Consider the following 14,416-nt stretch of genomic DNA (forward strand, 5'->3'; position numbering starts at 1 on the left):
TAGGATCAACAACAATAGCCAAAAAGGCTTCATGGAACTGTTCGTTAAGCATTTGCGTCAAATAGTCAATACCAGATAACCAACATCCATATCCAGGATGTGAGTGGTACCATATAACACCCTGTGTTTTTATTATTTGTTTTTTCTATAATAATAATAAAGATAATAATAATAGATAATAGATATAATAAAAATAGGATAAGTGTTAGTGGAAATAGGAGATGTGGGTTTATGGGATAAACTCTCGTCCCTATTTCGGGGTTTTGTTTTGAAATGAATGAAAAAAAAAAAAAAAATAGGGTGAAGAACGAGAGTTTTTCAGAAAGAGAGTTTCACGCAGAGGAAAGAGAGAAGTTTCTTCTTTGGAGATTTTCTTTGGAAAAGCGCTTAAAAAGGTGAGTAGCTATTTTGCTATTTCACGGATGTATAGTTTTCATATATGGGCGATACTATCTAATGTTTTACTTTTTGTATCTTGTCCATTATATTGCTTTTATTCGACGCCATGTTGTCGCTTGTTAAAACTCTAGTGGAATTAGGATTTGATATACAACCCGTCGAATCGGGATACTGTGGTCTATATAATCGTCGACATTGATATTGGTGTCAATACTTTTGTTGAACTCTATGCGGCTTGGGCGGTCGAGGCTCTCGCTCAAACTTTGAACAAAGGCCAATGGCGTCGGACAAATCGTCCCCGAGGGATTTGTTTAAACCTTTTTTATATACCGTGATGTTAAAATTAATTGGTTGTTGATGTGTGATGGACGCCGGATTGAGGAGTGGGGCTAATGTAAGAAATCGTTAATGGCACTCAAACTTGAAATTCGTTTTATTGGGTTGGTCGGTTTGTTGGTCGGAGGCGATGGAATTAGAATCGGAAAGGGATAGCTAGTGAGGGTGTGAGGGGGATCGAGTGTTGGTTTCTTGGGTCATTTGGGAGCTTGGGGTAACCATTAATGGCGCCGAGAGAATCGCCGATAGAATCGTGATGGTTGTGTTTTTTTTGTATTTTGGTTGGTGGTTTTGTTGATTGTTTTGTTGAAGTGTGGTTGGATTAAGGGTGGTTATTGGTTGTGTGTGGGGCTGTCGAGTGGAGCTTGAAGCAAGCCATTAATGGCGGCAGTAAAATCTTTTAGATCTAGTTTTGGGTGAGGTTTGGATTGTAGGCTTTGGGGTTTTTGTTTTAACTAATGTTGTTTGGTTTTGGATTTGGGTCAAAACTGACTTGATGAAATGGGAGTGGGTGGCCGGCGCGTTTTGGTGGCTGGTGGAGGAGAGAGTTTGGAGAAGATGAACAGTGATTCGATTTGGGCTTGGGCCTGGGTCGATTTCTCTTGGGCCTGGGGTTTTGGGGCGAATTCATTTCTTTTGGTTTTTGTTATTTGGGCCCAAGGTTATGTTGTTTGGTTGGGCCGGATTCTAGTTTAGTTTCTTGGGCCCTAGCTTGTTTTGTTTGGGGCCAGACTAATTTGGCTTAGCCTATGGGCCAGTTCAGTTGATGTTGGGCCCGGTTTTGTTTTAAATTTGTAGACCAGTTCAATTTAAGGTTTTGGGCCAGTTCCATTAGGCTTTGGGCCGGTTTATAATTATATGTGGGTTGGTCCTTATGTCCCCATTTGGGTCAGGTAGAATAAATAAGTTGGTGTTAGACTTTCGGGTTAAGGTTTGGGCTTGGGTCCGGATTAGGTCAACTTAGACCTTAGTCACGAGCCCACGAGCCATGCATTTTGACCTTAGCCATGAACCATGGCTATGACCCCGAACCTGTTGAACATGGAAACGACAGTTTGACTTCGACCATGATGGTTGACTTTGACTTTGACTTTGACCAGGGTTGACTTTGACCAGTTGACCCAATTTGACCTTTTAACTCGGATTATGATTTGGGTTATTAAGATAGGTCTAGGGCTATTAGCATACTTGACTTTAGGCTAAGACCTCTATATATACGTGTGTATGTGTATTAACTACTATGTGATTTTGCAATATTTTATGATATGCAACGTTATGACACTAAGACATCCCTGAAATTAATAACGCGTAAATAAAAAATACAAGAATCAAGATACTCTTTCGTTCTCTGAAATAATATATGAAATAAGGTTCAATAATGCGTAAATAAATTTACCGCGACTCTTTTAGAACTCTCCACTTCAAGTTTTGAAATTTGAGTTTTATGATATTGATGTCATAGGTTAGGTGGGCATTTATTGAATGTGCCATAAATGGCCCGTTAAGCGTTATATAGGGTATTCATTGAATGTGCCATGAATGACCGTGATTGTTTGACCGCCTTAGAGAGGAACTAAGGTATTCGGCCCCTAGGGTTAGTTGTATTCTTTGATTATAATGAGTATTTGGGTTTACTTTTGAATACCTAATATAATATCTACAAAGGTTATATAGAAGTTATAACTTTCTTTTCATAGGAGGGTAGGACTTAATAATATTTTTGTGCGGGGGGGGATTCGCCCTTTATCCAAAAGTAGTATCGAGGGTTTTAATTCAGTTACCTAGTTATAATAACGAAGTTATGATAATGAATTAATAGAATGGAAGTCTTGCTTGGGAAGACACTATGCTTGGGTTGAAATGACGGAACTACCCAATCCTTCCAAGCCGTGAATGATTAAGTTATGGGCTAATATAAAGTGATTGTTTGAATAATTAAAGTATGATAATATTTATATGTGGTTAGTCTACTCATACCAAAGAAATTCCATTTTGGTTTAATCATTTTGCTTTGTTTTGGAACGGGTGTGTTCTTAAAACACAAGTGGAAGGCAAATGGAACCATGGCGTGTAATTTGGATTATTGTCTAGAGCAGTCTGGGAGTTTATTTTATTAGGTCTGATCTTTTGGAAGTATGTAATAACGTAGGTTACATTTTTATATGACATGAGAATATGATGTTGGAAATTGTTATTCTTAAAGTTTGTTTATGTTTGTATTGGGATGGAAGAAAGTTTTTAATAAAGTGATAGTTGAGGAATTTGGAGATTTTTGTTGTTAAGTTGATCCTGTTGTGATGTGGGTTTTAGGTTTTGACATGTGTTGTATCCCCCCATCATAGCCTGGGTTTTTAGACAATTGAACCAAGTGATGGTTGAGATATTTATATTTCAATTATTTATTTTTTTTAATTGTTTAGAAATTTCGGGGTGTGACATACCATCCAACCGCAATCTCCAATCGCGCTGTCTACACATCCCCACCAGAAAAGTCAAATTTTAACTACAAATCAATCGTTCTCTACTCAAATCACACAATTCAAACAATGGGGCACACATCTAAAAAATTTAGACACTCGTGAATAAAGAAATGTTTTATATAAGAATTTAGACATTTACATCTAACGCGTCAAGATCAAACTAATTTCATTTACAATGAATAGATATATAAGTATCAGACAGTCACTTATGAGATAAATTTAAGATGTAAGAGTTAAAAGTTAAATTATTTTGAATACATGGTTCAACTCTTATAAAAACTAATTTAAAAGAAACAATTATAAAAGAACAGGAGATAGAGCTGAGCTCATATACTTATAGATTGTGTAATGGCGGTAACACAAAGAAAATTCTAATTACCTATTGTAAATAGATCATCCAATCCAAACACTGCAATTTCTTAGGAGGTGTACGTAATAGTAAATAACATATGTCCGCACATGTACATCATGCTCAATCAGAAGTGTTATGTTGACTGTTAATCGATTTCATAAGCATAACAACCAGTTCAGATTCACAAAAAAACAATTAGTTCAGATTTAAGTCAATATTTTCTCTTTAGTGACCTCATAATTTGGAATTGTTGGAAAAGGAATATAAAACTAAACTTTGAACTTCTCTGCTGACCAGATGCCCTTCTTCCATCTGGGGAAGAAACCGTTGCCAAAAAGTTGAAATATGTGGTCACTCATTTCATCATTTGCCACAAGAAAGCACCTGAAGTATAACCAGTACATGAAATAAAGATTAGGCACCTTTGCAACTTAAGTGACTTAAAAAGCCAATAACTTAGCAGTGGCAGATCATAGGACGAATACCGACCGAGAAAAAAATTAAAATTATCCAAGGACGCATACTCTAGAAGATTACAAGTACTAAATTCCTTGTATCTTTAGTAAAAATGTTCCTCACCAATCATCATTTGATCATGTAGGTGTGGCATAGAGAGCATCCGCTTTATTCCACTTCTCTAACAAAAATGTGTTTGCTGGCTCGTCCATCTTGGGTCATGTTACATGCTTGTTATGCAGGATAATTAAGGGTCATTTCTTCAAGGGAAGCTTATGACGTATCCCATTCATAATGGCACTGACGTAGGCATACAAAATAGTCGGGAAAGAAAGATATATCAGAAAAGGAAAACTTGATATTTTTATTGTTATTGAATTCTAGAATGAATGACAGAAAAACGATCCATTTGCAAAGTATCTTTAAAAGAATATGCTACTGATGAGGATCAGCATAAATCAACGAGTTCCTCAATTCCAGGCAACAAACAACTATTGGACCCCACAATACAAAACAGACAACTTGTGCCTGGAAGCCCATTATAAGGAGCACAGAAAGAGATGCACTTTTTGAGTTGGCCAGTCCTTTATTGGCAAGGAAATAAAGCCTACTTATGAGGACTGCTGACAGGTTAATATAACAACAACTCATGTGATCGTACTGTCGATGCTTTTCTTCACCTCCCTATCTCTATTTTACTCTCTATAATAGAGAGTAAAATAGAGATAGAGAGTGAAATATGTTGACTTTTAAATTTTTTATTTTATTGACTTTTAAATTTACTTTTTAAATTTTTTATTTTTTTACTTTTTTTATCGATTTTTAAATTTCTACTTTATTGACTTTAACACTACTTTTAAAGGGATAGAGAGCCATTGGACTCAGCCTAAGAGAGGTGTGTGGTTTTCCAAAAAGGTAGAGGGACTATGATACCCATAGTTCGTGATTCCGAACGAAACTCCGGAATTCTATTTGGAATTTTGGTTTTTTAAAAAATTGAAATTTCAAATATAGTGTTGAAATAATTGAAATTCCGAATAAATTCGAAATTCCGAATTCTATAGGATCAAAATTTATTGGATTTCGGTTTTTAGAATTACCGGAATTCCAAAAATTCCGAAATCCCAAACTATGATGATACCCAGATGACTTGAAAGTCTTATGTCAAAACCAATTTCTACTCTCTTCTTTTGGATCTATGCACAACCAATTTCTACTTGGCACTGAAGCCCTTGTTAGAAAACTCCACACCTCTAAGAGCATTTGCAATGCAGGTGATAGTTTTCACCCCCTCTATCACCGCCACCTCCTCACTTTTCACCCCCTCTATCACCAACCCGGTGATAAACAAGGTGAAGCTGTGCAATGCAAAGGTGATAAAAAATATCTCGGACGGGATGTTGGATTCCGTCTGGACATAAAAATTGAAAAAACACTCCGGACGGAATGAAACATCCCGTCTGAAATTTAAAAAAAAATCGAAAAAAAACCGAAAAATCATGCGAGACGGAATCTAACATCCCGTCCGAAAAAAAAACCCATTTTTTTTAAAAAAAACACACGAGACGGAATCCAACATCCCGTCCGAAGTTAACAAGTTAGTGATAAACTCGGTGGAAGGTTTCACCTTGTTTTGAACTCGGGAAAACTATCACCGAGTTTATCACCCAGCATTGCACAGCACTTTTAGAGGAAAGTAGGTGATAGTTATCACTTCCCCCCCTCTATCACCTGCATTGCAAATGCTCTAATAGGGAGGAGGTTAAGTAGGTTCGCTGTGGGAGGTGGTTGATTGAGTTGTCAGAAAAAGTGGTATTAAGCCAATAGTTGGCTAGGCGTTAAAATACTTCTATCAATCATTTGAGGTATACAAAGTGCAATCTCAGAACTACCTAGCACAGCACCCTTTTCGTTAGAACCTCTCACCTTGATAGAGCCTAAGCTGATCGAGTTACGGAAGGTATCTAGGGTAGAGTGGAGGAGGTCATCACAAAGTCGTATGAGCACCAAAAATTGCTCATCCAAAAGGTACGGACTGTGATATCAAGGCCTTTTTGAGGAAAACCCCACACCTCAATTGTGGAGGTGGGTAAGTAGAGACAGTATGGGCACTAAAGTGAGTTGGGTCATCACAACTATGGTAAATGCACTTGTTCGTGTCTCACAATGCAATGTATAGTATGTCCATTTAAAAAATGAAAATAAAAGATACAGTTGCGTACATATATATGTTATTGCAAATAGCATACTAAATAATGTATTTCCCACAAAAATGGTGGGGATGTCTAAAACCGCTTCTACATTTGATGAAAAGCACCATATTATGGACAAATGGATTTTGTTAGAATTAAAAAAACTCCTTGTTGAGCTTACCACTATTTCCATTTTGTTTGGAACGGTCCCGTTCCATTAGGGGTTACCGAATTCCACAATAACCAAAGATTTGGTCTATTGTTTACTCTATACAGTCACCAAAATTCACAGTCTTAATTAACTCACAAACATGCAGGTCTGCTATAAACACATCACTTAAAATGTGAAAACACTTTAAGCAAAATGTATAGACAGTCACAATGTTACGAGGGCAGTCTCTCAACACGGATGAGAGGAAATAAGCATATTGTCATTTGTCGGGATCCTCAAATCCCAGACATGTGATTCAAGGAGCCAAATTAATTATCAAAGTTCCTCCTCACAGTGAAGGAATTCCCACCAAGAAGAAAGCTTCATGATACACTCAAAGGATATAATATCAACTTAAAAGTTTCATATAACTTCCTGATATACGCTTCTACCCTCTAAAATTATTAGGTAGGGAATGATATTGGACTCGAGACTGAGAGGAAAGGGGTGGCTGAAGCTGTAAACTTCTTGCCTTGTTACCCGCTCTTTATGTTCCTTTTCACTTTGTTCAATTTTAAATATTGGTTTATTGATCAATAGAAGAATAGAAAAACACACAAGTATATGTATGCACTTGTGATTATCATTGTCACCAACCAAAATAAGGACAGCAACAACCATAATCTTACAAAACATGTAATGTGAACATCCTCAATTACAAAATCTATGAGACAATATCTGCAACATATACCTGTACCATTTCACTTATGTAACTGAAACCTCCTGGTCCAATCATAGAACCAGCAAGTAGGTAACCAACAATAACCTAGCAGACAAATCCACAATAAATACAACAGTGTAAATATAGATTGTAACAAAATCCAGGTGCAGATGAAAGACCAAACACTAAGCCGTCGCTTAAGGCTACAAGGGTACTAACCGGTTGTCCCACAAAGGAAAAGGCGATTCCACCAATTGTGGCAGAAACAATTACAAAGACCAAGTCTGAAATCAGCCTACAGTGACAGAGTTAAGTAAGATTCAGAACCGAACCCTAACTTCATTCGCAGCATTACTAAGACATGGGCATAAAAATGAACGAATGATACACATGCGCGCACGAACAGGTACAGGAATACACGCGTGCACGAACACACACACGCACGCACGTGCGAACAGAAAGAGAGAGATAATATGACTTTAATACTTTCTGAGTAACAAAAAAATAAAAGATCATAAGAGATTGAAAATGGACCGACCTTAAATCTACTCGGAGCACTGGATACTTTGATTTCTCGTTGGACATCACAAATACATTGTCCTATAATGAAGTAAACACATAAAAACAAATCGAAAGGTGTAATAAGGAGATGTTCGGAGTGTTAGAGAGAAATAAAATTTCTACCAAGTTCTACACATCCTGGAATTGAAATGGTCTAGTGCCACTGCAAGAAACACATTACTGTGATAGTTATCAAGAAAGAACAGTTTCTAGTTTTTAGAACTTCATACAATCAATATATTTCTTAACCACAAATCAAGTTCCAAGGGTTCTCATACTTTTTCTCTAGAGTATCATTCTTTTTTGGCTTCTCATGAGCAACCTTGGCAACTGTCTCCAACACGGCCTGTGATACAACGGATCCAAAAAAACCACAAATCAAGTTCCAAGGGTTCTCATACTTTTTCTCTAGAGTATCATTCTTTTTTGGCTTCTCATGAGCAACCTTGGCAACTGTCTCCAACACGGCCTGTGATACAACGGATCCAAAAAAAATCATAATTAACATGATTTAACCAAAAAGAACACTACTGATATAACCTTGGCAACTGTCTACTGATATGATTTAAACGATCTAACGAAATATATTTAAGAACAGTAATATTTTGTTTTCTTTTTTACTTAAATGTGAAACTCTAGAGAACAATGTTGGATTAGATAACAAAAGATACCAAACTTTCCACACATGCAACATTAATGAAAGAAAATAAACTTAAAGTTAAAATGAGCACTAACAAAAAAAAAATCTAAATAAATCGAACCTTTTCAGTGGGAGTGGCTTCAGTAGCTACATTAGCAACATGGAAATGAGACCTCCCCTTCTTACTAGGAAGAATTCCAATCCCTCCATAAAACTTTTTCCCTACAAACAAATTCAACAAAAGGGGTCACACATTCTTCTCATTCGAAACTAAACAATGGGGTTGTTAATAAATTAATATATGTACCTGTAGTTGAAGGGAGTAAAGAAGCTTTGGAGTTTGAAGAAGAAGTATAAGGGAGTCTAGAAGTCAGTATTTTCGAAACTAATTGAGGAATCAGAAATTGGAAAAATTTATGGTAATCAAACGATTTGTTGAAAGTGAGAAGGTGGGCATAAACCCCAGCTAATAGAGAGAATGACGACTGTTTGGGAAGAAAGATATAAAGAGAATAGAGAGAGATTGTGGGATACAAAGGGTTTTTGGGCATGTTATTATGTTTGGGAAGAGAAACGATTATGGCTTATTAAAGTCGGTATTAAAGTGATTGGATTTTTTATTGTTCACCAAAATAGGGGAGGCGGAAGGGGGAAGGAGCTGTATTTATAGTAATTAAAGTCTAATTTCGAATAATTAATACAGGCGTATAATTCGTATATTGCGTGCATTTGTTTTTCTACTTGAATTTACACAAACACCCTCTTGTTCTCTATGTTAATCAAGGGCATAAACGGTAGTAAAAATTGAAATGACAAAACAGTCTTTTTAAAAGCATTGAATAATTGGTTTAAATATTTTATCAAGGGTATTTAGGGTATTTAGTGGTAGAAAAAAAAGCTGGTCCAATTTAAAAGCTCATGTTAATTATGGTGTACTCTACTAAGATATTGAATTTCCATTATATCGACTTTCTTTTAATAGATCCCTCTTCTCAAGCAACCTCAAAATTTGATTTATAAATATGAGTATCCAAAGAAGAAAGTCCAGTATCGCTCATCTCCACCTTTAAGTATACATCGAATTTGAAATTCCTTTGTTTTTTGTGCACTTTGAACAAAACCTTTAACCTTTTCTTGTTATATTTCAGTTTCACTTGTTTTTCTGAAGATGTCTGCCCCATCTGATACTGAAACCAAATACTGAGCTTCTCAATCCCTTCTTTCAGAAGCATTAGTTCCCCCAAGTTCTGTACATCGATTTAAGGCTTGATGTCGACCCTCTCCCCAGTATCGGTAGTGAGGATGATTGTATAGTATCAGTGTTTTGTATTTTTGAGATCGAGTAGACTGAATTGGTCATTTTCGAGACCGATGCCAACCTTCTGAAAATTGCTGCACCTGAAATTGAATTTGATTGTATCGGTATCGAAAACTGATTTCTCCTACTGGTTTGACTCAGTATCGGTATCGAAATTGTTGTTATTTTTGTTCGGTATCGAACTTGATTGTTGAGATTCGACTGGCATCGAACTTTGGGTGTTGTTTGACTGGTATCGAACTACTGTTGTTGGGTATCGAACTTGGTTATGGGTATCGAAGTCAATAATCTTGGCCACCAATATCTTCTGTATCGACACCTTACTTATTTTGGTCTTCTCTGTATCGGTATCGAAGTTGGGTTGGGTATGGTATCGAATTTGGTATTTGGTCTCGATATCGAATTTTCTGGTCTCGAGTATCGACTTTGATTCTGATCTGACAACTTGGTATCAAAAAATTTCTGGTATCGAGTATCGAAGTTGTTTAAACGCAGGACGCCCCCAAGTGATCTCGGCAGCTCAATGAACCAGTACCAGTATCGAAGTTGTGATCTCGGTAGCTCGATGCACTAGTACCAGTATCGAAGTTTATCTGTATCTGTATCAATCCAGTGGTAATCCTTGAACTTTTATCTGAAAACCTGAAAACCGATGCCCACTTGTCTTACTTGGGCCCATTTCTGAAATCCAAACAATACACCCAATTAGCCGATACCCAGTATCGAACTTTACAGATTTCAACATTTTTTTTTTTTTTTGGGTTATATTGACATACCCCCCCCCCAGTAGTTGCAATTAGGATTACCCCCATAATAATTGAAATTAGGATTTCCCCCCAACTTGACAGTCAATAAGAGTCAACTAACAGTTTCCGTCAGTTGACTGGTCAAGGATCATGAATTGTCCTAAATACCTTTTTTCTATGGAAATTACGAAATTAGCCATTGACACTGTTTAAAGCCCACGACTCAAAGCCCAAAATCGATGCTAGACACTGTTCAAATCTGGTTTCTCTTATTAGCGCCTAAACAAACCAATTACTTACAAATAGAATCACCTCGATAATCGCCAATTGTCTCCCTTGCACATGCATCTCCTTCATTCAAGCAGAACTTTGGCGATTCAACACCTCAGGCAAGTACTCATCTTATTTAACATAAGGGATTTGATGCTAAAGGCTAATGCTGTACAATTGGTCTGGTTACAAAAGAGATGGGTCATTTGTGAGAAAACAAACTTGAGATAATATAGCTTCTGCATAACATGTGCAAGAGAACTATGTCATTACTGTACAAGTACTAATAGTTATGGTGTTATCACCCCTTATAATACGTTTTAAACGAATTGGTGATGAGTATGTGTCTCTATTCGGGGAGGGTGTTTCAAAGGTTCGGTATTGATATGCTTTTGGCGTGTCCGCCGTGCTTGGCATAAAACCCGTGGAAAAGTGCTTGGAAACCGAGGTCGTGAGTGAAATGTTTGGACGGCTTGGAGGCAGTAATAACCAAAGATCCGCAAAGGAAATGCCGACTGGATTTGTTTGAGAATTTCATGGATGATTTCATTGATTGCTCGGATTTTGTGGAGTACTTCAGAGGCGAGATGGTTTCCGAATAGGTAGAACTTCATGTCTCTTCACCAAGTGATTTTTTATTTTATTTTATTTTTTATTATTTTTTATTTATTTTTTCTCACCGCTTTTCGAATCGATATAGTGTTCCCCCGCTCGTTATAATGATCCAACTCAATTAATAGATAACAAAAAAACCGCACTAATTGTAGTATGTGGTCGCAAATTTTGAGATTGTCCGATAGCATGAATCTTTTCGAGTTTAGCAAATGAAGAAAAAAACGATAGTTGTGACTAAACATTCTTATTCTCTATCTTCCGCCAAGATTATTTCTTATTGTGCATTATCTTAGGGATGTGGATCACGATTGAAGTCTCTTCCACTTGCCGCCGTGAAACTTGTTCACTATGGAATGTTACCATCATAATTTGAAGCTCATGTTGTTAAATGAGAAGGACCCAAGTGTTTATCAACAAGACCGATTGGGTACGGGTTGACAAGTTATATTCGAAAGCACATTCCTGCTTCTTTCTTGATCAAGATCCGGAAAAGAAGACTTTGCCCGATACATGAAGGTTAAGTATGTGAGTGGATTAACATCCCGGCAAAGAGCTTTAGAGATTCCAGATTCGATGTTTTCTTTGGAAGATAATAAATGTGCACAAGTAATTAGCCAAAGATGTTCGAGAAGGCTCATGTTGTATGGAACCCTGGTTCAATTTGCATTATGTGATTGCAATTGGTCGAAATGGGCAATTTGTGTAAGCATGTGTTGAAAGTAAGTTTGCATGTATCGTAGAAAGAGGTCTGCTGCGCCATCTATGAGCCTCTTCAAATTTAACTGACTTTTTGATCAACATGCTACATTGCCCACCTCGGGACTCTTTGATTCGTGATCATGCCATTTCTTTAGCCGTTTGTGTACGGATCCGTTGGAGAAACATGGTATTGGTGGTTCTCGCTCTTTGGGGTTTCGGATGGAGTAATCGAGAGAGAACATTTGATGGAGCAAATGGTAATACCTCTTGAGAATGGATCCGAATTCAAGATGTACATACCGGTGTTGGAGGTGATTTGAATGGGGAGACGGCCTTTGCTTTCGTAAGAACTGTTAATGGTGAACGCGGTGAGAGCACAGGCAAGTAAATGGTTGCGATGAGATGGCCTTATTAAGTAAGTAATTGGTTTGTTTAGGCTAATAAGAGAAACCGATTTAAACAATTGTCTAGTATTGATTTTGGGCTTTGAGTCGTGGGCTTTAAAAGCGATGTCAATGGCTAATTTCGTAATTTTCACGAGAAAAAAGGGTATTTAGGACAATTCATGATCCTTGACCAAATTAACTAATGGAAACCGTTGGTTGACTCCTATTGACTTTTGTCCAAGTTGGGGGGAAATCCTAATTTCAATTATTATGGGGGGGTAATCCTAATTGCAACTACTGGTGGGGGGGTATGTCAATATAACCCTTTTTTTTTTTCTCAGTTTACTTAAACACCATACATTATTTTTGGATACCCTACCAGCAAAAACATAATCCCAAGAACAGCAAACATAACCGAATAATTGGGTTGTAAGAATGAACAATTTATATAATGGAATTGAAATTCACAGACAAAATTTGAGATTGTTTGAAAGAAATAAAACTTAGAGTTTAAAAAACTTATCCCTCAAATCCATCAAAAAAATTCCAAACCTCTTAAAAATCGTTACTCCACAGACCTAATAATCTTAAATAACCAGAAATAAAGAATGATTTCAAGCAACTTATCTCGTTTTGGTTGTTCCACGCTCTCTTTGAATTCGATGCTTGAAGCTTCTTCAAGAAGCTTCAAGAACGTAGATCCGATAATTTTGTCTTCAATAATTTTGTCTTCAAGAAGCTTTATTGGTAGAACCAAAGAAGAACTTAATTTAAACCCACTGATTTCCTCTTCATTCTCCAATACAGTACCCCTTTTCTTAACCAAGATTCAATCATTATTGTTTCTAACTCTATTAATTCATCATGCTAAGTAATCTTCTTCAACAAGCCATCAAAGAAAAACAGATTCAAGAAACTTTCATGGTAGAAAGCAAGAAAAAACTTATTTGACCAATCTATCTCTTCTTTTCAAGAACGTAGATCCGAAATCGATGAAGAAGAAAAAAAAAAGTTTTCTTGTCTTCGATATACAAACGGCGCCAATGTTAGATGCAAGAAGAGAAAGATAAAATTAATAAAGCTCATTCTTATTCATTAATGGTGTTTATCCTGTTCACTCATTCTCTCTATTTACATTTGAGAAAAATAGAAAATGAAAATGAGCCAAATGAATCTTGTCCTTCTCTATTTTGTCTTCACTTCTTATAGTTGTTCCACATATGTCTATCTAATAGCTTCTTGACATGTGTCTATTCTGGTCTCTTTCTTTTTGTACCTGAAATAATCATATAAATATCGAATATCGGTATGTATTTGGGTACCACACATTGTAGATTGTAGGTTAGAGAAGAAAGGAAGAAGTGATCAAGTCCTGCCCATGCATCTTCTCTGATCATCCAAACCATTTGCTGAACACATTATCAATATTTTCAGTTGTAATATGGTTGTCTAGAGCTAAATCCGGCCATGTGTGAATTAACTAATTAAGGTTCGAGTCTTCATTTATATTTATATGGTCTAGAATCTAGATCGGCCAAGTAAAGCCCTAGGCACAGCAAATTTTGACTCAAACCACAGAGAGTCAGAGACTATGGTTCATTCATTTTAAACTAACACGTCTTAGCCCGGCCCATCCGTTTTCTAAAGCCCATAAAAACATTTTTGAGTCTTAAGTCTCTTAGAACAATGGGCCCTTAGTACTAACTGGATTATTATTAGTCTAGAACCAATCCACAATTTTGAGAGGAAATACCGGATGATGCGCACTCCCAGTGGTGCTTCCGGTTGCACACTTTGCACGGTTCGGGTGAATTGAGGAGATTAGTCACCGGCTCAAAATCAATGAGGAACAATACTCTAGGGCTCTTGGCCAATGAATAATTATTTGTTATCATAAGCATTCACCCAACCAACCATCAATCCCCACCAATAGCATTAAAACCCCATACCAATATCAATGGAAGGCAATTTGGAATATAACACAATATATACTGCCCAGTGTGCTTCAATTTCATGCAAAGATGAGGGTGATGAATGATTTAGAAGGGCCCGCTAAGATCTGGTTGTAAGAGAGCGATCAGAAAAATCTGTGAA

The 14,416-nt window shown here is 36.8% G+C and overlaps 3 long non-coding RNA genes across 3 annotated transcripts; 2 read left to right on the forward strand and 1 right to left on the reverse strand.

Annotated features, from left to right (window-relative positions):
- Positions 1-2,809: 2,809 nt before the first annotated feature.
- Positions 2,810-7,488, reverse strand: LOC147509343 (uncharacterized). The gene is made up of 4 exons (XR_015216540.1): positions 7,307-7,488; positions 7,118-7,192; positions 4,147-4,323; positions 2,810-3,951 (listed from the first exon to the last, which is right to left on the reverse strand). It is a non-coding gene; the product is annotated as an uncharacterized LOC147509343 (long non-coding RNA).
- Positions 7,489-9,196: 1,708 nt separating this feature from the next.
- On the forward strand, positions 9,197-10,961 carry LOC147509344 (uncharacterized). The gene is made up of 2 exons (XR_015218473.1): positions 9,197-9,358; positions 9,437-10,961. It is a non-coding gene; the product is annotated as an uncharacterized LOC147509344 (long non-coding RNA).
- Positions 10,962-10,983: 22 nt separating this feature from the next.
- LOC147509345 (uncharacterized) lies at positions 10,984-13,499 on the forward strand. Its single transcript, XR_015218474.1, has 2 exons — positions 10,984-11,224; positions 11,531-13,499. It is a non-coding gene; the product is annotated as an uncharacterized LOC147509345 (long non-coding RNA).
- Positions 13,500-14,416: the final 917 nt, after the last annotated feature.

Source organism: Coptis chinensis, chromosome 3, assembly GCF_015680905.1.
Source record: "Coptis chinensis isolate HL-2020 chromosome 3, ASM1568090v1, whole genome shotgun sequence".
NCBI classification, from domain to species: Eukaryota; Viridiplantae; Streptophyta; class Magnoliopsida; order Ranunculales; family Ranunculaceae; genus Coptis; species Coptis chinensis.